This window comes from Triturus cristatus, chromosome 5_2 (genome assembly GCF_964204655.1).
Source record: "Triturus cristatus chromosome 5_2, aTriCri1.1, whole genome shotgun sequence".
Classification (NCBI taxonomy): domain Eukaryota; kingdom Metazoa; phylum Chordata; class Amphibia; order Caudata; family Salamandridae; genus Triturus; species Triturus cristatus.
Window position 1 is genome coordinate 478,433,633 of NC_140588.1, and position 27,634 is coordinate 478,461,266.

Below are 27,634 nucleotides of genomic sequence, written 5' to 3' on the forward strand. Positions count from 1 at the left end.
GGATCTATAACAACATCCCCATATCCATCAGAACTGCCTCAATATGCTCCCTTTTAGGAAAGATTTGAAAATGTCCCTCTGTAAAAAACACATCACAATGCATTAACCATCCACAACCCATCTTTCTCGACTCTTAGTCATTGACTTTATCCTTTTATTTGACCATACACAGTGCTCCACTGCCTTTGTGTAGGTTTGGGTTAAAGAGATACCATATACATACATACAAGCATATACACGTCACATGGTTTGAAGGAATGCAATAATGAAATGAAATAATAAGGGCAATGATGAAAAGGCCATCCTATTGTAAACAGTGTGTCCTATCTCAGACTTTTTAATTAGGAAAGGTGCATCAATAAACATGACATACTCAGATTTTCTAGAATGTTGTGTACTAATAGATTTCCCATACTTTGCTTATAGCTTTGAGCAATAGGCATTCAAATTTGAAATATCAAATTTCAAAACACATAGCATAGCTGCAACTATGGTAGTTCTATACCGATTAACAATTATTGCATTCTTGTGATTCTAAATATTTTTTCTCAATCAATCAATCAGGATTTATAAAGTGTGGCAAATCAACCATGAGGAATTCAAGGCCCTGGAGTTGCTAGCTGCTTCGTGGTGAAAGCAGTGAAAAATGAGGCAAAAGCAGAAGAAAGCACTTAGAAAAATGGGGGAGATAAAGGAGAAAGCACTAACAAAATGAGGCATAAGCAGGATAAAGCACACAGATAAATGAGGGGAAAGGACAGAGAAAGCAGTAAAAAACGGGGCAAAAGCAGGAGAAAGCCTTCTAAAAACCAGGGGTAAAGAGAGGAAAAAGCAGTAATCAACGAGGCAAAAGCAGGGGAAAGCACTCAGAAAAATGGGGGAAGGAAGGAGAAAGCAGTAAAAAAATTAGGCATAAGCAGGAGAAAGCACTCAGAAAAAGGAGAGTACACAGGGCGGTGCAGCAGCACGGGGTGGCTGGGCCTGGGACCTGCTCAATGGGGTTGTGCTGTGGCCTCCATCAAGTAGGTCCTGGGACAAGGGAGGAGCACTAGGAGGCAGTGGGCAGGGCCAGATGGGAGGCAGGAAAACAGGCAGGGGAGAGCAGCAAACAAGGGGAGAAAAATAAGATGAAGCAGTGAAAATTGAGGGAAAAGCAGTAGAAAGCATTCAGAAAAACAGGGTAAAGGGAGGAGAAAGCAGTAAGGAACAAGGGAAAAGCAGGAGAAAGTACTCAGAAAGAATGGGGGAAAGGAAGGAGAAAGCAGTACAAGGGAAAGGCAGGAGCAGGCACTCAGAAGAACGGTGGGGCAGGGAAGCAGTCAAAAACGAGGGAAAAGCAGGAAAAAGCACTCAGAAAAACGGGGAGGAATCAGAGATGTGCAGCAGCACACGAGAGCTGAGCCTGGTTCTTTGCTTGAGAATCATGTTGCTTCTTTACTTTTCATTGACTTTTCCATGAGGTAAGCTATTTATGGTTCAAAAGCCCAAACTAAGTTTTAAGATATAAAACTAGGCCATTGCAAAGATTTAAATATTGTGTAAAGATGAAAGTAAGACTGTCACTGGAATTACGAGGTTATAGACAAATGAAAAAGTCATGTCTCAATATTGACTTTTGTTCCAAGTGTCAGAATCTAGGCTATATTCTACATGAAAAGGAAAGAAAAACCTGTGTGTGGAAAATTAGGCAATCTTTCCAACAGCAGGACTTGAGAAATAATAATGAGCTATTGAACTCACAGGTCTAGATCATAAAAATGCCTGGATGTAACTTGAGCCGGTTAAAAATTTGATGAATATTTTTAGCAAGAATATTGATCTTAAATGGCTAATTTCTAAGTACCTTGGTGTCATAGACATAACTATGCCTTGGCTTCGAAGACTGTGCTTATTCTAAGTCTTCCTATTATGCGTTTAGTGTATTATGTATTAGCTTCAGGCTACAACTCTTTTTTTTTACAGTTCTGGTTTGTCCTATGATCATTAATTTATATTTCAAAATTTTTAAATTGGCTTTTAAAATTTAATAGAAGGTCAAATCACTATTAGTCGCACGCTTCTCCATTTCCTAAATTAATTTTGTAACCTATGTCTGTCAGAGCTTTTTCCAGTTTTATTATATCCATTTTAATATATGATAGCTAGACATAAAGCACGTGGCTGGAAATTAGCTGAACTTCTCTGGCCCCACATGTAATGCCTTTTTATTTCTTACAGATAAACCTTTTGTTCGCTCGCAGAACCGATGCATCTAGAAGAACTTAAACGTGCTATGCTGCTCAGTTGACGTATTGGCTTTTAATTAATTTATTGTATCTTAACTTTTAAATAATAGGCTTTTTGTTAGTCAATTGAATAATGGATTATGATTGGGCTGTTTTGATGTTGCACCATCGGTCACTGACAGTTGTAATGTCTAATGAGATTTGTATTTTTGGCTCAGTCAGAGGGTCTGGCAGCAAAGCAGCTGCAGGTGAGAAACAGTCCATGCGCCTCACTCCAACATTGACTGTGCACTAGTCAGGGAATATTTGCAAGGTGTACTTAATATACTCCTATATAATCACACAACATGGCAGCCCTTTATTTGGCCCACAATCTCCCAATACAAGTCATGGCAGCCTCTTTCACAAAGCTTGTACAACTATGGCATATTATGATACCTCAACCTGGTGGTCCCCATATGTAAGCATAGTCTCAAGAAAAAGGGTTGATATTGCAGACAGCTTCAATTCTTTCAAGTGACTGCCTCCTGTTCTCCCCCTACTGTTTGAGGTGCTCTTCATTCCTCTTACCCTTCCCTGTACAGGTCAATTTATCTCATGCTGTCCTATGTCTGGTTTGGATTAGAATATGCTTCTATGGAGCACAAGGGTTTTGTTTGTCCTAACTTCATCTGCTAGCCAGCAAAGAAGTCATCTGTGAGATAAAACAATGTGCTGTATGCCTATCATCCATACCCAATATTCAGCTCGGATAAAAGAAAAAAGCTCCAGCAACAACCCATGAATGGCTAATTGTGTAAAGTGAAATGTGAAAAAATTGTAGAATCCTTGCAATTACTTACAAGGTATCCTGGAACTGGGGTACCAAAAGAAAAAGATGTTCTACCTGACCATTAGTTTGGGGATAATATAGAGATGTCTTCAAATGCTTGACACCACCAGCTTTGAGAAACCTCTAAACCTCTCCATTGACAAACTGAACCCCGTTGTCTGAAATCACAAACCCAGGATAACCTTCCCTGAGAAAATGCTTCCCTGAGAAAATCAATAACTACACAGGCATTGCGTTCAGGTACAAACATAATCTGGCAATTTTGTGTACAAATCAATGGCTACCAATGCAAACCGATACTGCCTCTGCAACTTATTAAGTGGACCAACCAAGTCAATGTCAATTTTTTCCCAGGCTCTCGCAGGATACGTTAATAGGTTGGAGAGGAAGCTTCCTCACAAACAACCCCTTCTCTGAGGTAATCAACCACAAAAGGTTCGACCTCACTGTCCATTGAAGGCCACAATAAGGTTTCTCTAAGCCTTTTTTTGTGAAGGTAGCTCCCATGTGACCATCGTGAGCAATCCTGATTGACCTAAATCTTAACCCCACAGGTGATACCAATTTATCACCTCTGAGAAGGAGACCATCATCCACCGAAAGTTCATCAGAAACCTTCCAGAAAGGCTGACACTAATTTGTGACTTTTCACTAGGCCATTCCTTAACGACATACTCCACCACACTTTTCATAACCTTATCCGACGTCATTTCATTTCTCCATTCATGCTCCATAACTGCACGCATTCCCTCCAAATCCAATGAAGCAAAAAAACTATTTTCCTCTGTGGTCTCTTCACTTTTCACATCATCTTCCTGAATCACAAAATGAGATAAAAAATCAACATCTTACATTCTTGCCCCCTTTGAAATGTACAATATCAAAATGAAATTGTAACAGTTTGAACGACAGTCTTAAGATTCTGGGTGTTTGTTCTTTAATTTTCTCCCCAGACAAAATGGCAACCACAGGTTTATGATATGTTTTTACAAAAAAATTTGTACCCCAGATATATGGTTTGAATTTCTGAATTGCCCACCAACAAGCCAGCAATTCCTTTTCAATGGTCGAGTAATGATTTTCTGCATCCCTCAATCCCCTGGAATCATAACTAATGGTGTTCTCTACCACCCCATTTTCCTGTGTTAAAATTGCTCCCAAACCATAGTTAGAAGCACCCACAGTGACGCAACATGCAAGCTTGGATTCATGCGGCTTCAAAATTTTAGAACTTGCCAACTGTTTCTTGATCCATTCAAACGATTCCAACTAAACTTGGAATCCTTCTTTAAAAGTTTAGTTAACAGTAAAATGTGAGAAGCATAATTAGGTATAAATAGGGAATACAATTTACACATCCCCATGAAAGATTTAAGGGCTGTTTTATCACTAGGAGCCTGTACCGCCATAATCGCATTGACCAAACCTTGCCTAAGTTTGATGCCATCTCCCGAGATCAAAAGAGCTAAATACTCGATTCTGTTTTTGCAAAAATCACATTTACTAATCTTGAGAACTACCCCTTTTTCCTGGAGTATAGAAGAGACATGACTGAGAATGACTTTGTCTTCTTCTTCTGTTTCAGCAAAAAATAACATGTTTTCCTGGAAGACGACTACACTACCTACCTCTTTGAACAGCTGCTACATGATCCTTTGAAAAACCGATGCCGCTGAGGCTAACCCGAACAGCATCCAGCGGTACTAAAAAGTACCCATGGGGTGACGAAAGCAGTGGGAAGAGGGGAATAAAGCTGTGGAATTTGATTAATTACATAACATAAGAAGAATATTGGTGAATACACGAGTCAAGAACACGAGAGCCCAAGGGTACAAGGGTGAGCCAATAGTGATGTTCAACATAATTCTGCAGCCAACAGATCAGAGATCATTCATAATGTCGGACGGAGAGGTAGGACCATCGCAGAGCTGAAATGTTGAACAATGGGAATAGATAAAAGATTTCCAAAATGGAGGAGCAAAGAGAGAATTTGTAAGACTGTTGGGTCTAGAAATATGTCCAGAATTAATGAGCAAAAACTAATTGCAGGTTTTATTGATTTTGGGCCTGATTTAGATCTTGGCAGTACTACCGGCGTCCCGCTAGGGCAGTGGCCTCTAGTACTCTGCCAAGCTGATGGCGGTCGCTCGCCTTATTTAGATGTTGCAGCAATAGATAGGAGACAGCTGCAGTGTCGGTCTTCTCTGCTGCCTGACAGTACTCCATTGCCGGAGCTGTCCGGGTGGCAGTGTCCTGACAGAGTGAGGTCATGATGGTGTGGCTACTCATCATTATCTTACTACACATATATGTTGCGACATAATGTATATGTAGGGAATATATTGTGCCCCTTTTTGGTACATATTTCATGCCACACAAACAACATGCCAAGTGTCAATACAGGTGTGTTCATTTTACCTTGATGAGTAGTGAAATTAACACTACTTCATTATACCTAAGAAAAATGTTGCATGTAAGAGCAATGCACAAGTACATGAGGCTACAGAAATTGTCAATACATAGGACAATTGTACACGTAGCTTACCGTAAATCTTGGCGACAAAGGAGCCGTTTGGTGTTGTGGTGGAGACGGTGCAGCAAAGGAAGGACCCGGACGATGGGGTACAAGATGGAAGAGGGAAGCAGGAAAAATTAAATGTTTTTACCTCATTTCCTACAATTCCATCAAATCGAAGTAGGAGGGATTCCTACCATAGTTGAAATGGCGGAAAGGCACATCGTAATTTGGATGGCGGGAATCTGGCGTGGGGTCCTGACGTCAACCACTTTTGCCTATACCACCGTTGACATGGTTGAGAATTCATGGCGGAGTCGGAGGGACTCTGATAATCTTTCGTCTATGGACCAGCTAAATAAAGTATCCAATACCTTCCCAAAATAGTTTAGTTTGGAGTGGCATAGTATATGTGACACCTTTGGTGTCCAACACTTCCCCCAAGATGGTTTATTTTAGAATGGAAATTGTATTTCTGACCCCTTTAGTGGCAAGTACCTCCCCATATATGGTTTAGTTTGGAATAGGAATAGTAAATCTGACTTATTTACTGTTGAACACCTTCTCCAAGATTGATTAGTGTGGAGTGGGAATAGTAAATCTGATCCCTTCACTGTCCAACACCTTCCCCAAGATGGTTTAGTTTGGTACAGCAATTATGAATCTGACCTCTTTAGTTTCCAATACCTTTCCCAAGGTGGTGTAGTTTGGAAAAGGAATAATATATCCTACCCCTTTAATGTCCAACACCTTTCCCTAGATAGTTTAGGACCTGATTACGAGTTTGGCCGACATGGTTACTTCGTCACAAACGTGATGGATATCCCATCTGCCAAAGTACAATTCCATTTAATACTATGAAACTTGTAAAATGGCGGACGGGGTATGTGACGGAGTATCCAATCCGTCTAACTCATAATCAAGCCCACTGTTTGGAGTGGTAATAGTAAATCTGACCACTCAAGGGCTGATTACGAGTCTGGTGCTCCACAGACTGCCAGATGCATGGTGTATGGTGGTGGCGGTCTCCTCACCGCCCTATTTCCCTGGCGGTGTTGCGGCGGAATAGAGGCATCCATATGCTTGGCGGGACCACTGTGGTCCCGCCAAGCATATTAGGAGTTTCCTCTCTGTCAGGGTTAACATGGATTTTCCTCCTCCATGTAAACACTGGTGGAGAGGAAACAAAGGGTACCTCTGAGCCTTGTGCATGCACACGGGGGCACAACATGTAACCCCCATGTGCATGCACACCAGTTCCTGCATGGCATGGACTTTCAATTCCTTGCCGTGCAGGAACTGTTTTTGGCGTTCCCATTGAGGTGCCTGTTTTTAAAGGCACCGGAGTGCAAACGTTAAAAAAAATATGGACAATAAATCTTTTTATACTTTTGATTTTAAAACCGTCCCATTTTTACCCATCCCTCTCTGACAGTGTCCAAATGTTCATTCTAATGCTCAAGAATATTTTCTTTCCTGTCCCATTTCCACCCAATATACAGTGCTTAATTTTTAAAAACATAAGTGTAATGCCCTTCGTCAGGAGCGCTTAGCAGCTGGCACCACAAATTGCCCCTGCCAGCGCTGCCAATAATAGTACCAACACAACTACTCACCATCACACTCCTATAAGTCTAACAATTCAGACTGTTACAGGCCACGAAAGATATAAGAAAAGCTTGAGAAGGCAGGTAATAGTTATTTTCAATCTATATTGAATTAATAAACTAATGTTGCTGTGTTCACCTTCAAATTAGACAGACAGTGCCACCATGTGGCAGACTGCCACAAGCGTCGGTGTTCACAATTAAGTGCCGGTGCCGAGCACAGCAAACCACCAGCTCAAATTAAGCACTGCCAAGTGCCAACATAAATCAAAACTTTCTAAGCCTTGTTATTTAGAGCGGTAGCAGGGGATCCTGAACCTTGGCATACACTTTTTACAGAATGTATAATAGAACTTCTGCGTTCAGAAGAGTATAGTGTAATAAACGCAGCTGAAGACACTTTTTCTAAGATGGCTCATTTTTCATGTTGCTCCAGCTGAAGAAAAGGCTCAATGTGTTTTGATTAACATTTGTTTATTTAGTGGATTATCTCACACCATCATTTCTGAAAGTGGTATTTAATAATTTTCACTCTTTGAAGAGTTTTCTGTAAGGCATCAAGAGTTAAACAAGATCTTTCTTCAGACTCTCATCCCCAGTCAAATGGGCAAACAGATCAAACTAATCAAAGTCTGTTACAAGATCTGGACTGCTAGTGGAATGCAACTCGGCTCCCCATTTACCAGTAGGAGTATTTTCTTAAATGTGTGCTGCTCTTAGAACTATCAAGGTCTCATCTTTCCTTTGTATGCGAGGATTTCACCCAAGTTGTTTTCCTTCCTCTCCTAATATTAATCCTTTGATTCCAGTGAATATTTGAATCAGTTACAGAAGCATAACCAACTTATTTCTGAAATGATTATGCTAATAGATGAAAAACAAATCCTTCTCCTTTTGCTCCTGGAGACGTTAAATTGTCTTTTATGTTCTTACTGTTCATACACTGCCAGTTAAATTCGAAACAGGATTTTTGGCCTTTTTGTTATAACTCACCAGACTTGGGAGATTCATTTTGCGTTTCTTTCTTCCCGACTAAAGCCATATGTTCCTGATCTTTATCTTCATGTTCCATATGAACCTCCACCAGATATGACTGAAAGGCGATCTGGATATAAGGTCAGGAAATATGTAATTCTCCTAAGTATTGAGGTCATCTTCCATTTCTAATCCACTGGAAAGATTTTCTTTCTTGTGAGCATTCTTGTGAAGATGCTTCTTAAGTTCATAACCATTTTATCAACAGTACCCTGATACGCCCAGAACTTTTGCTATTTTATTATGAGCTTACCAGAGACAGAGAGCATTCAGGAGAGGATGCCCTCACACTTAGGCAGCATGTTGCTGGACATCACATTCAGTGTGTGTTTAGGCCTCCCCACAACCTAGGCCACACTGGCATATCTATGTTTGCAGTTACCTGGAGGGGTGTTCCCCAAGGAGCGTAGCAGCACTAGGTTAGGAGGATGGTGGTAGGACTCCAAAGTTCAGAGTTGATTAAAGGGTCTAAAAATTGGGCTTCTTGTGCAGAATCGATGTCATAAATTTCAGAAAAAGCCTTATAAACTGCTCTTCCCAAGACTGCGGTCAGGCCAGAGAATATTATAGGAGGACCCCCAATACCAGATAAAGTAACGTTTATCCCTATGATGACAGTTCCTATATGAATCAAATATAAGGAGGCATTGGCAAGTGCTAGATGTGTCTCAACACATTATTTACCTTATTTTCTGTTGTGTTTATCACCCCCTTGTGAAGTTCCCCTGCTTAGATGAGCAGCACAGAGGTTTGGGAGACACATGGGGGCCCTGTACAAAATGGCTTCACCTCCCTCAGGACCAGACCCTGTACTGCAAGCTAGATATTCAATCTACCTTTTGTACTGTCATGCACTCCCATCACCTTCTAATAATCTCCTACAAACAAATTTGGCACAATGCCACTCTCTTCCGCCATCTTTAGAAGTTTCTTTCGACCACTACACAAACATTTCAAATACCTTGTGTCCTGTGAACTTCCCCACCACAACCCTCACCTGCCCTTCCCAATAAATTCTAAAAAATACCTGGTGCCTTGTCACCAACCATACCAATCTTCTAGTATCCTCCCGAATCTCAAAAGAAAACTAATAGCTGGAGTCCTGCTACCCTCCCCTACCACCTTCTGCAAATTCACTGCTCCATTTTGCCTGAAACAAAACTCTCAATCATAGAGCAGTTAATCTGCGCCATGCTGACAACGGCTCTACGACCAGCGCTTATCAGCAAGGACAACAATTCCATGTCAGTTTAAGCGTGCAGAAGCCTACAACTGAAGAGTCATTGGGTGGTTGCGCAAGAGCACCCTCAACATTCACCTCATTCCTTTGTTATGAGGAGGTGTATGCAAGATGATGGAAGGCAAGAGACAGGCCTGACCTTCAATTTCCATTCGACCAACTTCTTTGAATCTCTGAAGATGCAGGGGAGGCAGTGGAATTGTGCATGTCTGACCCACAATATCAATTCTGTTATTCCTTGCAAATTAAACGAAACAGTATGAAGCAAAGGGGAATATCACTCATCTTCTATCAATAGTTTGCAAACATTTCTGTGGTTGCAAAGCATTGGAGTTTTACTAAATGCTCTTGATTTTTGCTAAACATTTTCAATGAATAAATCATATTAGCCTCTGTGCCTTTTAAAAAAAAACATTGTTTTCTTCCAATTAAAACTGTGGAAAATCAGCATTATTCCATTTCAGTGTGCATTCTAATTCGAGGGGTACAATATTTGGAGTTGGAGAAACAAAACTCAGATTATTTTGAGTATATTTCAATGCCTTAAAGTGTGCCAAATCTCACAATCTCACGAATCACAGGGAGCTAGTTGGCAGGTGTTTAATAAACAGCAGTGTATCATCTTCATAAATGGATAAAATATTTCTCCTATTAGTGAAGGATATCTGCCTAAGCGAGTGAAACTTTTTGAGGCAGAATGTTAGTGTTGCCATCGCACGACCAAATGACAATAGAGGTAGGGTTCAGTGCCTTTGTTGATGTGGAATGTAAAGAAGAGTCTACTATTGATTTTGACTTTAGCTATTAAAGATGTGTTTAGAATGTCAATTAATTAATTAATTAATTTTTTTTTTTTAATTGCTCGGTTTTTAATTTTCTACAATTCCACAACATACTATATGAAGATTTAGAAATAATTACACTATGCATACACTTTATAATAAAGCATGATAGTAAATAGATTATATTCTACACTGTACTTAGATTTCTACATTGACAATGTGCATCAGCCAACATTTTTCATTAGCACAGAAGTAGTTTACTTCACAATTTACAAACGACGATGCCATTACAAAAATTAAGTACATTAATAGACATATTTGATTAACAAGAGCACACATATATTAGCTTTATTATGCTGCTACGATAACTATTAACAACATGGTGTATATTCTAGTTAGTTAATTTATAAAAAGTTTCTTTAAATTTAAGTATTACTGAAATATTTGTAGGCTTAGGACAGAACATCGAAGGCACAGAAATACTCAAATTTAGGGCCTAATTTGTTCATTGGTGGTATGCATACTCCAACGCAATAGACGGAGTACACATACCTCAAACATAATGGTCCGCTTGCTGACTGTAGATGTGTGCTAACTTAGGTTTCATCACGGCGGAGGCTACTCCGTCACCGCCATGATTAGACCTGATGGCCCTGCAGAGTAAGAGCCATTGGAGGCAGACCTCCAATCCCCCTTACCTAATTTAGCTGGGTGGAATTGGAGGTCAGTTTTCACGTCCCATCACCTCCAGGAATAACCAGGCACTACGGTGCAGTAAAAATTGCTAACTGCTTTCCTCGCCATTGGTATATACTCTCATGGCGAGTGGAGGTTTTTCTTGTTTTTATTTTCAAAAAGAAAATCCTGCTTTGGGAATTATTTTTTTTAAAGAAAAAAGAAAACAGTTTGGTCAAGGCTCCATCGTGTTGATGAAGTTGAGCACCAAACTTCAAAAAGCACTGCCTCTTATCTCAATATGGCTTCTGTGTAGTGGTATGTGACAACTCAGTAAATTCCTGGTCGGAAATGCTCAACTTTTCTGTCACTTTGTAGCAATGATACCAAACTAAAACATGTTTATCTGTTTTTAGGGATCTTATGGATGAAATCAACAGCTTTGAATGGGATGTTTTGCCTGGTGTGTGCTATCTAAACTGTATAAAAAAGTATACAAAAAAAGTGATGATTGGAAGTCTTGAATTAATCTCAGTTGCGGTAATCACTCGGGCTGCATCGTTATTTTGCATATCGTGCCACCTCAGTTTGGATCTAACCATATGCAAGTCAGTCTTGATCCGGCTCCTCTGCTCTTTTTCCAGCCTGATTTGCCAGGCCAGGTCCTCCCTGAACACAAACAACTCAGGACTAGTTTCGCCCTTATTGGGGCTCACCAGCCAGGTTATACCTTGGTTCTAGTGACACAGTGTACACGAGACCCACATCTGAGCATACCAATCTCAATTAGGCTGACAAACTAAAGTATACACAAATGTGATGAACTGAAGGCTAGAATTAATCTCAGCCACAGGTAGTCACCTGTGATTGTGTCTCTTTTATGAATTGCCCCTTTTTGATTTCTACTGGAGTAGAACTACACAACTGGCTTATGCTCTGAGAAGGCCTAGCATTGTGTTTTTGTTCTAGTAGAGTTATGGGATATTCTTTGTCAATATATTCATATTAAAGCACATGTCTAAGTTACTTTGTAATAATTTTGGATTAGTCTGATTCAGTAAAATGGATTTTAAAATATGGTACATTTCTCGCAAAATACATAAAAATAAGAGAATCTTCAAACATTATCTGCTGAACTAAAAACTGTTTCTTGCTCATCCGAAATAACATACCCATTGTTAATAATGCTCATTAATGTCCCTTAATTCTTATACACACAAAATTGATCATTAAGCAAAATCGATCACTGAGCATTCAAGCAATAGCGACAGCAACATAATGTCATAATGTTGCTGTTGCTATTGATTTATGCTCTTTTTCCCGGCATATGTTTTAGTGTAGATACATAGGGGTTCATTTATGAGCCCCTGCGTCACTTTTGCGCCACCGGTGCGTCACTTTTTGTGCCGCACTGTGCCATCCATTAAAACAACCTTTTAAAACATGTCATAGGCCTGCCACTGCAGCCTTTAGTGCAGTTTTAAGCTGCCATTTCGACATGGCAAAATTAAACTTTTGCCAGGCCTAAACCTTTCTTTTTTATAACTGTAAGTCACCCCAAAGATCGGCCCTAAAAGCTCATAAGACAGGGTGCATACTATTTGAAAAGTAGGACATGTCGCTTTCCGTTTTACATGTCCTGGCAGGGAAAAAATCCTAAAGTAGTTTTCACTGCTGTAAAGCTATTCCTCTGACACACTAAGGGCCTGATTTAGATCTTGGCGATCCCAAGAACTCCGTCAGGCAAACGGTGGTCCTCTGCCGTATTTAGATGTTGCAGCAAGAGGCAGGAGACTACCACGGCAGAGGTCTTCTCTGCTGGCTCACAGTACTCCGTCGCCATCATGCCAGCGGGATTGCGCTGAGCCGATTTAGATGTTCCTGTTGTGCTGCAGGTGTCCTGGAGGCAGAGCCCCGATGGAGTGAGGTACATGGAGTTGTGGGGACAGGTAAGTACTACCTATTTTTGTCTCAATACACATTTTTGTTGTGAATGTGTCAATATGTATATGTAGATAATGTGTACGTCTCATTTTTTCAACACAAAGCATTGCACACAAGCAACATACACACACTATTGAATGTAGACCCACATGTACCGCAAAAGCCTACCTTAGAATACGGCGACAACAAGGAGGCTGAGCATCGTGGTCAAGTATTAGCAGCATAGGAAGGACTTGGACAATGGCTTTCATGATGGAATCGGTGGAGGGGAGCCGAAAAAAGGCAGGTTTTTACCTCTTTTTCTTCCGTTCCGCTAACTCGTGCTTTGAGGGTTCCTCGCCACAGTTGCCTCGACGGAAAGGCACTTCATAATCTGTATGGTAGGAATCTTGGTGGGACTCCCTCAGACAGCAGCTTCTGCCTCTGACGCCATCGCAGAGGGCAAAAGATTCTGGAGGGAGCAGCACGACTACAGCAGTCTTGTGTATAGTGTCAAGCCAACACCTGAATCGAGCGCGTGGACCACCAAAGCAGCGGGTGGGAAGACCACCGAAAAAGCAGTGGCGGTACCAGTCCGACCATGATCTAAATCAGGCCCTAATACTGGGTTACCCTATCACATTCAATAAGTGCTAAATTCCACTTGGGACCAGATAGAAAGATGCTGTGTTAACTCAAATAAATTGTAATTTAAAATGCTCTCTAAGGATAAAGACGGATTTTAGGTTACTTTTCTGAAAATGTCACATTTAGAAAGTTGCCATATTTCTGCCTAAACCAAATGTGTCTTTCTGCTAGTGTTCAAGGTCACATGAATGGCTCTCCTGTGGTGTTTTCTGAATTACTTCCAAATATGGAGACTTTAGAGACCTCGTTGTGGAGGGAGAGGGTCTTCCTGATAGGATGGCAGCGGAGGAGTTGTGACCTGCCATGTCTACACTTCAAAAGACCCTTCCTGCAGCACACATAAAGGAACTTGACACAAGGCTTGCCTTTGGCTTTTTTTTACCCTTGCCAGTTTGGAGTCAAACCCAGGGCAAATGGAACAACACACAATAACCAGCCGTGGGAGTAGGCCAAGTAAATCCCCCACACAAAGGCTGGAACCAGGTATAAAAGTGGAACAATCAGATCCTCTCATTACCATACTCCTGGACCTACGGAAGATTCAGAAGAAGGACTTCCCTGCAGTCTGTAGAAGGAAGACTTGACCTGCTTTCTTTGAACCCAGGCACCCTAGAAGTGACTCTAAGGGTCAGTTAGCTGACCTCTTGTTTGAGCTACACTGACACTACAAGCTTACAGCGGCATCCCTGTAACTGCCTCGCTGACCAGAACCAACTGGACCTGCCTGCGCCCTGCTTCAGCCCATTAGCAGGAGAAATCTCTTAGAAAAATGGGAGAGTTAAAGGAGAAAGCACGCAGATAAATGAGGGGAAAGGACAGAGAAAGCAGTAAAAAACGGGGCAAAAGCAGGAGTAAGTCTTCTAAAAACCAGGGGGTAAAGAGAGGACAAAGCAGTAATCAACGAGGCAAAAGCATGGGAAAGCACTCAGAAAAATGGCGGCAAGGAAGGAGAAAGCAGTAAAGAAATTAGGCAAAAGCAGGAGTAAGCACTCAGAAAAAGGAGAGTACACAGGACGGTGCAGCAGTACGGGGTAGCTGGGCCTGGGACCTGCTCAATGGGGTTGTGCTGTGGCCTCCATCAAGTAGGTCCTGGGACAAGGGAGGAGCACTAGGAGGCGGTGGGCAGGGCCAGATGGGAGGCAGGAAAACAGGCAGGCGAGAGCAGCAAACAAGGGAAGAAAAACAAGACGAAGCAGTGAAAATTGCGGGAAAAGCAGGAGAAGGCACTCAGAAAGAATGGAGGAAAGGAAGGAAAAAGCAGTACAAGGGAAAAGCAGGAGCAGGTACTCAGAAGAACGGTGGGGCGAGGAAGGAGTCTGTCGTACTTTAATCTTCATTACCGCGTAGGGAACAGGGCCCTACCCCTGTCTATCTTAGTATTAGCAAACCGCAAATGGTAAATGCGGCATGTACGAGTGCTTTATATATCGTTCTGGCTATGAATACACTGTGTACACGTTATTCTGCTATACTACGCGGGTTCCATTTTGGAAGCAGTGGCCATCTTGTCATTGCCCTCACATAGGCTATAATGGAGTAAAAACGGGCCTCACAGTACATGGGCTTCTCCTTTGACTTCTCTGTGACCTGGGCAGCTGGCTCTGCTGCCCCAGGTCAAACTGGTCTCACGAGCTTCCCTTCCTCCCTCCACCTGTGATTAGCATCAGGGCTTGACCCGTCATAAAACCCTTTCATCCTACACAAGCCCCTGGCTAATCTCTTTCGCACCTGGCTGTTCCTACTTTATGACTTGTTTCCCAAAACAGGAGATGCTCATGTTTATTGGGGGGTCTGTTTACATCTGATGTGGGATCTGAACCTTACTGTGTAAATCATTGTGGGCTGACCGAACTGGAATGTGGGATGGTCATCATGACTCTGCTTTTTCGTTTGTAATGTATACATGTAATGGCCATATCGTAAACCTAGGAATGTATGCTTGAGGCCAGAAAAAGGGTATTTAAAGCGAAGTCCGTTCCTATGATTTTCAGCAGTCTCCTGAGAACATACACGCTGTTGTACTTCTAGGATACCTGTCATTGGTCTGCAGCCAATAAACGAATCTTTGACTTCACCCAGAAGACTCTGTGTTTCTGTAGGTCCGGAACAGGGTGAACCCAGAAGTCATAGGGTGTGTGCCCCTGCACCGCTGGGACTAAAATACCCAGTACTTCAGTTTGGCGCCCAACTCGGGACGATTTCAGCGGTACCAGTCCAAGCCAGAGGTTCGTGAGGAGCTTCGTGTGGAAATTCCGGAGGAAGGCCGCCACTTCATCGACCCCTGCATGTCGACGTGGTCCGAAAGTCTTTTCTGCGAGGTTCTCCGCGTCCCGACGGCTACGAAGGACTGCTGCCCTGATTAATCGACCTGTTTTGGACCCTTGACGAGTTTTGAGAGAGCGAAACAATCGAGAGAGTCTTCTGGTGACGCCATCGATCAGCAATATTCAGTTAAGTATAAGTGGAGCGTCTCCCATTTGTTTTGGTATCCTTCGGGATCGTTTGAATTGGTACTTTGGAGTTTGCAAACGCCAAAACCAGAGGACTCGTGTATTCACGAGAATATCGTAATCGATAATCCTTTGACGTTTGGATCTAGACTAGTGAGCGAAGATGCCTGGTTCTGGACTATTTGGTAGATTATTCTGTTTGGGTTGTGGAAAAGATTTCCAGCTAGAGGAGTCACGTCCGGTTCCTCCGGTTGGAACTCCAACTTATGAGCTCTATGTAAAACATGGCGTAGGCCCCATTGCATATAATGAAGTATGGATCCACTACACTAGAAAAGACGGTGTTTTAAAATGGCCCCAAAATGGTAGTTTCGATACAGATATCTTAGATAATTTGGAAGTTAAATTGTTTAAGAAGAAAGCCCGGCCGGCGATGTTTGACTCTTTCCGCTTATGGCGAAAGGAAGCCAAACAAAAGGAAATTAAACTAGCGAAAAAGAATAAGAGAGAGAAAGGTATGACAGTAATGCAAGCAGCTGTACAATTTAAAGACAATGAGGAGGAGCAGATGAGTGAGCAATTGCACAGGCAGCGTAAGTTAGGGATTGACAAATGTTACCCGGCTTTACCACACTCTAAGCAGAATGAGTTAGAAGAAAAGGAGAAAGATCCCCTGATGTCACATTTGTTGAGTTCGCCACCCCCATATGCTCAAAATGCCACGGCGCCTCCCCAGCTTGTAAATATGCCACCTCCAGTGAATATACTGCAAGCCTTGCCGCAACCGCCAGTTGCTTTGCAGCCGGCTCTTATCCCTGTAGCGCAACCCTCTCAAGGGCCGCCAGTTGTGCTTCCAACTGCCCCCGCACTTCTTGCGACTTTGCCTAATTCAGCAGCTGCCTCTCCCAACACTTTTCCTTGCACCACTTCGGTACCTATTTCTACGTCCTCTTTTCTTCCCTCTGTTTTCCCCCCTGTTCCTGCCTCAGCTTCTCCTTCAGCGCGACAGCGTTTAGCTAATGTGGTTACTTCATTAATGTCGCCTCTCTTTGAGTTGTCTGGTGCGACTCCTGGTTTGCAGCGTAAGCAATTGCGTAGTCAGTTGCCTACCCCTGATGAGAAGAACGTAATAGACAGCATGGCGCGCAGATGGATTGTTTTCCCTTCATTGTATAATGTGGAATCAGTTGTTAATGTCTTCCATCAGTGGGATGCCCCAAAGCAGAGATATGTGTTTGAGAAAATGTGCGAAATTCTCTGTGAAGAATTGGAAGATAGTGGTAAAAATCCGAGCCCGCAGGAATTGTGTAGAGTGAGGTTTGATTTTGGAACTGGTATAATTGTGGACCGCGATATAGATAAAGCAGTTGCAGTTGTATTGTCCTTCAGGAATGATGATTGTCAACAGTCATTGTTTGAACGGGATGTCCTTGTGGGGAAAAAGGTAAAAGCGCGACAATACCCCATGAGAGAAGTTCCCCCGGTATGGAAGGAAGCAGTTGCGGCTGATGCCGCTCGAGGTATTGCTGCTGCTCCAGCACATTTCCAGCGTGTTTGGGTGCATGTTCCATGGAAGCGCTCTGAGGTGTTAGCACTTAAGCAGTCCTTACCTGATCCCCGTAAAAACCCAGCAGGTTATTATAAAGAGTTGTCACAGACGGCAGGGTCATGCGTTATGAATCTGGCCGACATAGACATGTTGTTTGGTAATGTTGTTCCACAGCCTCTATGGGGGTCAATTCGTAATGCAGATCACGATGCAGAACTAGGGGACACATGGGCTAACATTATTGCTGCTGATGCTAGACAAACTGGTGGCGCGAAACCAGAACCTTTAGTAGCTGAACTCCCTGGTAGAATCATCACGTATATGAAGACACTAATGCCTGCAATGCGCGTAAATTGGGACAAGTTATCTGCATGCAAGCAGAAAAAGGACGAGACAGTGTCAGACTTCTTTACTAGGTTTGAAGAAACGTTTATTGACCACAGTGGGCAGGATATGAGTACTGAGGGTGGCCAACGGCTATTTGTGGATAAGTTTGTGCAGAATTTACTTCCTGACCTGTGTAAGAAGTTGAAAGATTCAGAAAGTTCTTGGGCTGTTTCTTCTTCAGCGCAAATACTGGCTACTGCACAGTATTATGAAAATAGAGATAAAGACGAGAAAGATAGAACAGAGAAGAAAACGAAGGAATTAAAGACAAAGGTCCTTTTACAGCAGGCCTATCCGCCACGTGGAGGTCAGAATAATTATAGGCAACCCCAAGGTGTCTATCACCAACCCCAACAGTTTCAGAACAATCAGCAAATGAATGGGTATTATCAACCACGTGTCCCTGTAGGTCCCAACCAATATTCATACTGCAAAGAGGAAGGTCATTATAAATATAGTTGCCCTAAATTAATGCAGCGGAACGGTAATGCGTATGGCGCAAGAGGTAGGGGTGGTCAGCAAGCTCCTAGAGGCAGAGGGCGTGGAAATGCTCCCCAGAACGCGCGTCCTCTGCCGCCTCAAAATACCATCAATAGTTTTGATCAGCAAGCTAACGCGACTAGTAATACGGCCCAGTATTATAATAATGATTATTATGCAGAGGACGGTGATGCAGAAAGTAATGATTACTAGGACAGCCATAGACAAAGAGAGGGAGTTGTTTCAGTGCCAGTGGATCAGAGTGGACCGTATGTTGAGGTGACTACAGCAAATATGACGGAGCCTTTTCTGCTAGACACTGGTGCTGCAAAGAGTTCAATCATGCATTCAAAACTCCCTGGCGCACCTTTGTCTGGCGATATAAATGTTTCGGTAGGTTTTTCTGGCGCCCCAGTTAGGAACCCGATTTCTAGTCCCATGTCACTTTCTGTTGGACCTTGTGAGCTGAAAGCACCCCTGATCCTGACAACGGGTTGTGGTGAGAATTTGCTGGGATTAGATTTGTTGAAAAGATTGCACGCTACACTGTATTGTTCTCCTTCAGGAGTACAACTTACATTAGGCAAGAAAGTGATTTCCCCGATGTACTTGTCTAAAAATACAATGCCGCCTGAATTGTCATCCCTTCCGGATGCCCTTTGGGCTACTGGTCCCAATGATGTGGGCCTCTTGGAGATACCGCCATATGTGGTGACTTTAAAGGCTAATGTCAGACTGCCTCGTATTGCCCAGTACAAGATCTCTAATGAAGGCCAGAAAGCATTGTTAGACATTGTCAGCGACCTGATTAATAAAGGTGTGATTGAAGAAACAAGAGGCAACGTTTGCAATAGTCCGATTTTACCTGTCTTAAAACGAACGGATCCTTCACAGCCACCTGTTTACAGATTTGTGATTGATCTTAGAGAGGTTAATAAGATTGTTGTGCCACAGTTTCCAGTTGTCCCTGATATAACTGCCTTGTTAACGATGATTCCAGCCTCTGCTGTATGGTTTTCAGTGATCGATTTAAAGAATGCTTTCTTTAGCATCCCAATTGCAGAAGAGAGCAGAGACATTTTTGGTTTTAGTCTGGGAGGCCGAAGCTTCCGCTTCAAACGCGCTCCCCAGGGCTACTGTGAGAGTCCATCCATATACAGTCAAGCTTTGAAAGCGCAGCTTGAAGCACTTGTACTACCCAGTGGCGCTATCCTGATTCAGTACGTGGACGATTTACTAATCGCCGCGGATACTGAGAAGATCTGTAAAGAAGCCACATTGTCACTGTTGCACCATTTATCCGCTTACCATCACAAAGTGTCTCTCTCTAAGCTGCAATATTGTCGACAAGAAGTGACCTACTTAGGTCATCTCTTATCGAAGGAGGGAAGGAAACTGACCCCAGAAAGAATTCAAGCCATTGCACAGTTGAGTGTGCCAAAGACACAGAGAGAAGTGCGTGCTTTCTTGGGCATCACTTCATACTGTAGGCATTGGATCCCTAGTTTTTCTTTGTTGGCAAAACCTTTATTAGCCTTAACATGCAAAGACACGCCGAATCCTATCCCATGGTCTGAAGAGTGCCAGAAAAGTTTTGTGGAATTGCGCAATGCATTGTGTTCAGCACCTGTGTTGGGCACTCCTGACTATAGCAAGCCTTTTACATTGTATGTTCACGAGAAAGATGGATGTGCGTTGTCAGTGTTAACACAGCCTTTTGGCGACAGACCGCGCCCATGCGCATATTTTTCATCAACCTTGGACCCTGTAGCGAGGGCATTGCCAAGCTGTCTGAGAGCGACAGCTGCTGCAGCGATGTCTATCCGACAATCTGCTGGTTTGGTAATGGACAATACATTGATTGTTATGGTTCCACATGCTGTAGACACATTATTAAATAGGACCAAGACACAACACTTGACTAGTGCGCGATTATCAGGTTATGAACTTACACTGTTAGCAAATCACATACACATAAAAAGATGCAATACGCTGAATCCAGCTACATTGTTGCCAATTCCAGCAGACTAAGATGAGATTGAGCAACATGATTGTCTGTTCAGAACAGAAGAAGAGACGAAAGGGAGAGTAGATCTAAAAGATACTCCCCTGACTGAGTGTGATGGCACTTTATGGGTAGATGGTTCATGTTTCAAGCTCCCTAATGGTGACACGACTGCTGCATATGCTATCACGACTTTACACCCGGTCGTGGAAACTGCACGAGTGCCACATAATTCGGCCCAAGCAGCAGAATTAATCGCCCTCACGAGAGCATGCGTGTTGTCTGAAGGAATGAGAGTGAATATATACACAGATAGCCAGTACGCCTTTGGCGTGGCTCATAATTTTGGGCGACTGTGGAAAGAGCGTGGGTTCCTGACGTCGCATGGAGCTAAAATTCAGAATGGCAAGTTGGTGAATGATCTCCTTGAGTCACTGACCCTACCGTTGCAAGTTGCGATCATGAAATGCAGTGCGCACAGGAAAGTCACAGATGATGTTGGACGTGGGAATGCGTTTGCTGATGAGACCGCGAAAGAAACGGCACAGAATGTGAAGACTAGAATGTATGTTGCAGGCCCCGCAAGATGGGTTAATGATGTTGGGATGTGTGAGAACACAATAGAGAGTGTGAAGTCGCTTCAGGCTGAAGCCACCGAGGAAGAGTTAAGCAAGTGGAGAGAAAGTATGGGTAAGTTGGATGAGAATGATTGTTGGATTGATCTGACAGAACATAGGCGATGGTTGTTGCCTGATGCATATGTGCTTCCAGTGGTTACTATGGCACATGGAATGGCACATATCAGTACGAAAGGTATATGCAAGTTGTTGGCTCCAGTATGGCAGAATGCTGGGATTCCCAAGTGTGCAGAGAATGTGGTCAAGAATTGCATGGTATGCTTGAAGTACAACCCTGGTAGGGGAACCCCAACTCCAGCTGGTCACTTTGCACCCCCATCATGTCCATTCGAAGTTTTGCAGCTGGACTTTATTCACATGGAAAGATGCAACAACCTGAAATATGTACTGGTGGTTGTTTGTGCTTTCTCAAAATGGATAGAGGCTTATCCTCTGAAAGATAACACTGCCCTATCCACAGCCAAAGCCCTTGTAAAGGAATTTTTCCCTAGGTTTGGAATGCCAAGAATGGTATGGTGTGATAATGGAAGTGAGTTTGTGGGTAAAGTGATGAAGAATGTATGTGAAGGGCTAGGGATAAAGCAGAAGTTCCACGCTGCAAATCACCCCCAATCAGCTGGACTAGTAGAACGTTACAATGGAGCCTTAAAGCTCAAGCTGGCCAAAATTCAGGCGAGCACCGGTCTTAAATGGCCTGACGCTCTGCCCTTAGCACTCCTGTCCACTAGAATGACCATACACTCACGAGTGGGACTTAGTCCTTACGAGGTCGTTTTTGGCCGTCCCGCCAACGTATGGGGTGTACCGAGGCCTACGAAGTTCAGTGAGATAGAGCATCCAGTACTACTCGATTACCTGTATGATTTGACTGTTAAACTGCGTGTTTTGCACCAACAGGTACATGATACTCTTCCCCAAGCCTCTGAACCTCCTGGACACCCTATCAACCCTGGCTCGTGGGTCCTGGTCCGGAATTTCCAGCGTAAGGGCAACGACGAGCCTCGCTGGATCGGCCCTCATCTTGTTCTTCTGTCGACGAGATCAGCGGTACGAGTAAAAGGGAGGAAACACTGGATCCATGGTACCCACTGCAAAATAGTCCCCTTGCCTCTGCCATATGACCAGTGGGTCAAGGAGGGTATCGCCGACTCTGAGACAGACACTGTACCTCGTTTTGTACCATTCAGTGACGCACGCTTAAAAGACACAGTTTCAGACCAAGAGAGTGACAATATTCTGCAAGAAACTGTGCCACCATCAAATCGACTGGACACCACTGAGCCTGAACTTTTGTTTCAAGACCAAACAGCACCTGGCCGCCTTCGCTATAATTTGAGACCTAGGCCCATGGACAAATAAAGATTTCCTCACTATTTCCTTTTTGACATTTTTGCTCTCCCATCTGAAGGACTTTCTTGATTTTTGTTTTTCGAACCACCATCCGGGTTCTGCCGCAGGGTCGCGGTGCCAAGACTTTGGGGTACAGGCCAAAGACGCTAGGTCGACGGTTCTGGTTGGTCTAGGGCGTTTCCCTGGACTGACAGGCGTACTCCTTAGCAGAAGAAACTCATCCGCCGCGAGCGGCCCGAGTAGAGGATGGAGTTTTTTAAGATGGAGAGACCGATTGAGGAAAAGAACTTTAACGCAAGGATGTGTAGAATTGTGAAAAGTAAATGTTTTGTCTTTTTGTGCCTTTTTACACTGTGTAGTATCATAATGTTTATTGTAGGATTTGTGTTCTTCTCCGCTCAAAAGCCCATTGAACCCACTGAACAGCCTATACCTCTTTCTACTGCCTCCTCTCACTCTTTTCACCCTTTGCCTGAACACGAACAGACCAGACGATCGGAGTTCGTAAATAACTCGTTTATCCAGCTCTTGCACCAGCACCAACTGGTAATGAATACGACCAATTGCTGGGTGTGTGGGTTAATGCCACATACCATTAACAAGGGTATTCCCTACCTGGTGCTGCCGTATAGTTACAATGGATCATCATGGGCATTCCAGACCATGTTTCTCTATGCCCTAGATACATACTCCCCTCGCCAACCGCGTTCCATCAGACCTATCACCAATAATAAGGCTTTGATGAAAGGAGTTGCCGATATGAGTAGGGATATTGATGCATACTCATCCATTCCCAAAGAAGAGTTGAGACCTTATGTAGGATGGAACGCGACGGGGTATAGTATTAGTCTGGGTGAAAGGCAGCGAAAAATCTCATCTCCAATCTGGGTCGTACCCCACATGGGTCGGTTCTGCTTACAGGGTAATGGTCAGAATCCCAGAGCTCAACTGGGAAGAAGTGACTGTACTGAAACGTACACTTTCCCGTCACAGTTTTCCCCTGCGTTTTTGGCTGCCAAGGGCACATATTTCATCTGTAATGATCGAGCATATACATGGTTGCCCCCTGATTTCTCGGGCACATGTTATATTGCGAACTTGCTACCGCCGACATTTACTGCTGCCTCTGATTATCACAAGACCAGAGTTGTGAGAGGTGTGATTAGTAAGGAGGACACTGCGGGTCAGGAAGCGGGAGACTTCTTCTTGGGTTTCCTGCCGTTTTGGGGACCTATGGTCAATAGTAGGAACCTGAGACAGCTGACTCGTGTGGTTGAATCCACTGTCAATGTAACGGCTGGTGCCCTTAGTAATCTGACAGCTGAGCTCCAAGCGGATCGCCTTATGACTTTGCAGAACCGCATGGTTCTAGACGTTATTCTTGCAGACCGCGGTGGGGTATGCAAGGTCATCCAATCCAGTTGCTGCATTTTCATACCAGATAATGCTCCGACAGTGTATCAAGCCATCTCCAAACTCCATAAAATATCTGAATCCATACACGTGGATAAGGGAGATTGGTCACTGCTGGGGTGGTTCTGGGAATTGATATCTGCCTGGGGTTGGAAAGTTCTGATGGTCATTGGAATGATCTTAACCATTCTTTTCCTGTTCTGTCTGTGCATACAGTGTGATCCTACGATATGTGGCCTCTGTGCTACCTTATGTGTAAGGAAACCTGTATCGAGGGACGAGCTAAGTAATAGGATGATGCTACAGCAACATCTCCATGACTTCGTGAACATTGACCTGGACTCGGATTAAGATGAGTATAGTGATTGCCTATGTAAGGGCAAAAGGAGGGTCTGTCGTACTTTAATCTTCATTACCGCGTAGGGAACAGGGCCCTACCCCTGTCTATCTTAGTATTAGCAAACCGCAAATGGTAAATGCGGCATGTACGAGTGCTTTATATATCGTTCTGGCTATGAATACACTGTGTACACGTTATTCTGCTATACTACGCGGGTTCCATTTTGGAAGCAGTGGCCATCTTGTCATTGCCCTCACATAGGCTATAATGGAGTAAAAACGGGCCTCACAGTACATGGGCTTCTCCTTTGACTTCTCTGTGACCTGGGCAGCTGGCTCTGCTGCCCCAGGTCAAACTGGTCTCACGAGCTTCCCTTCCTCCCTCCACCTGTGATTAGCATCAGGGCTTGACCCGTCATAAAACCCTTTCATCCTACACAAGCCCCTGGCTAATCTCTTTCGCACCTGGCTGTTCCTACTTTATGACTTGTTTCCCAAAACAGGAGATGCTCATGTTTATTGGGGGGTCTGTTTACATCTGATGTGGGATCTGAACCTTACTGTGTAAATCATTGTGGGCTGACCGAACTGGAATGTGGGATGGTCATCATGACTCTGCTTTTTCGTTTGTAATGTATACATGTAATGGCCATATCGTAAACCTAGGAATGTATGCTTGAGGCCAGAAAAAGGGTATTTAAAGCGAAGTCCGTTCCTATGATTTTCAGCAGTCTCCTGAGAACATACACGCTGTTGTACTTCTAGGATACCTGTCATTGGTCTGCAGCCAATAAACGAATCTTTGACTTCACCCAGAAGACTCTGTGTTTCTGTAGGTCCGGAACAGGGTGAACCCAGAAGTCATAGGGTGTGTGCCCCTGCACCGCTGGGACTAAAATACCCAGTACTTCAAGTCAAAAACGAGGGAAAAGCAGGAAAAAGCACTCGGGGAGGAATCAGAGATGTGCAGCAGTACACGAGAGCTGAGCCTGGTTCTTTGCTTGAGAATCATGTTGCTTCTTTACTTTTCATTGACTTTTCCATGAGGTAAGCTATTTATGGTTCAAAAGACCAAACTAAGGGGCCGATTCCGATTCGGTCGGAAGGGCTCCGACCATCGTTGGGGCCCTTCCGACCGAATCGGAATGTGTCAGCCAGATTCCTTTCCGACGAGCCATTCCGATGGGCTCGGTCGGAAAGGAGTCCGACTCGGATTTCCGGATGGCTGACGACAGGCTCGGAGAGCTCATCCGCCGTCCGGAAATCCCTCAGTACTCCCCCGGCCGTCTCTTTACGTCTGAGGGAGTACAATGGCAGTGATTCACTGCCTTTTCGTGCCGGTCTTTCCGGCACAAAAAGGCAGTCGAAAACTGTCTTTGGGGGCCCCAAGTAGGGTCCCCATGGGTGCGAGGCTGCCGAATGGCGGCCTGGGGCACCTATGGTGCCCCTCTGTGGATCCCTGCTCCCGGTGGCAGGCACCTTGGGGTGCCGGCCACAGGGTGCAGGGATGAACTGCACCCCTGCTTTTCACAATGCAAGCATGCATTCCGCTCAGAATGCATGCTTGCATTGTGAAGAGTACCCTGTTCGGCCACATCGTACTTGCAGGGCCGTAACCGACGACAGCAGGTCGGTCGGTTAAGGCTCCTGACCTTTGTCGGACGGACCTGAGTCCGTCCGACATCGGAATCGGCCCCTAAGTCTTAAGATATAGAACTAGGCCATTGCAAAGATTTAAATAATGTGTAAAGATGAAAAAAAGACTGTCACCGGAATTACAAGGTTATAGACAAATGAAAAAGTCATGTATCAATCTTGAATTTTGTTCCAAGTGTCAAAATCTAGGCTATATTCTACATGAAAAGGAAAGAAAAACCTGTGTGTGGAAAATTAGGCAATCTTTCCAACAGCAGGACTTGAGAAATAATAATGAGCTATTGAACTCACAGGTCAAGATCATAAAAATGCCTGGATGTAACTTGAGCCTGTTAAAAATTTGATGAATATTTTTTGCAAGAATATTGATCTTAAATGGCTAATTTCTTAGTATCTTGGTGTCATATACATAACTATGCCTTGGCTTCGAAGACTTTGCTTATTCTATGTCTTCCTATTATGCGTTTAGTGTATTATCTATTAGCTTCAGGCTACAACTCTTTTTTTACAGTCCTGGTTGTCCTATGATCATTAATTTATATTTCAAAATTTTAAAATGGGCTTTTAAAATTTAATAGAAGGCCAAATCCCTATTAGTAGCACACTTCCCTATTTCCAAAATTAATTTTGTAACCTATGGCTGTCAGAGCTATTTCCAGTTTTATTATCTCCGTTTTAATATATGATAGCTACAAAATAAAGCACGTGGCTGGAATATAGCTGAACTTCTCTAGCCCCACATGTAATGCCTTTTTATTTCTTACAGATAGACCTTTCGTTCGCTCACAGAACTGATGCATCTAGAAGAACTTAAACATGCTATGCTGCTCAGCTGACGTATTGGCTTTTGATTGATTTATTGTATCTTAACTTTTAAATAATAGGTTTTTTGTTAGTCAATTGAATAATGGATTATGATTGGCCTGTTTTGATGTTGCACCATCGGTCACAGACAGTTGTAATGTCTAATGAGATTAGTATTTTTGGCTCAGTCAGAGGGTCTGGCAGCAAAGCAGCTGCAGGTGAGAAACAGTCCATGCGCCTCAGTCCAACATTGACTGTGCACTAGTCAGGGAATATTTGCAAGGTGTACTTAATATACTCCTATATAATCACACAACATGGCAGCCCTTTATTTGGTCCACAATCTCCCAATACAAGTCATGGCAGCCTCTTTCACCAAGCTTGTACAACTATGGCATATTATGATACCTCAACCTGGTGGTCCCCATATGTACGCATAGTCGCAAGAAAAAGGGTTGATATTGCAGGCAGCTTCAATTATTTCAAGTGACTGCCTCCTGTCCTCCCCCTTGTGTTTGAGGCGCTCGTCATTCCTCTTACCCTTCCCTGTACAGGTCAATTTATCTCATGCTGTCCTGTGTCTGGCTTGGATTAGACTATGCTTCTATGGAGCAAAAGAGTTTTGTTTGTCCTAACTTCATCTGCTAGCCAGCAAAGAAGTCATCTGTGAGATAAAACAATGTGCTGTATGCCTATCATTCATACCCAATATTCAGCTTGGATAAAAGAGAAAAGCTCCAGCAACAACCGATGAATGGCTAATTGTGAAAAGTGAAATGTGAAACAATTGTAGAAAGCTCGCAATTACTTACAAGGTATCCTGGAACTGGGGTACCAAAAAAAAAGATGCAAGCCAGCTAATCAGGAATAGAAAATCCTTAAGAAACTGCAGACAGGGATTGAGAGCATGCAGAGGAATTACCAAGAAATGAGCTGATGAGTAGCAGAGATGTCAGGGTGGAAAACAGACACAATATTTATGTTGTAAGTACAACAGGCCAGAGCAATGGTATGCTGGGGAAAACATACCAATGGATTTAAGAATGACTTTCTCAGTCATCAGTAACCAACAGACAGAGCA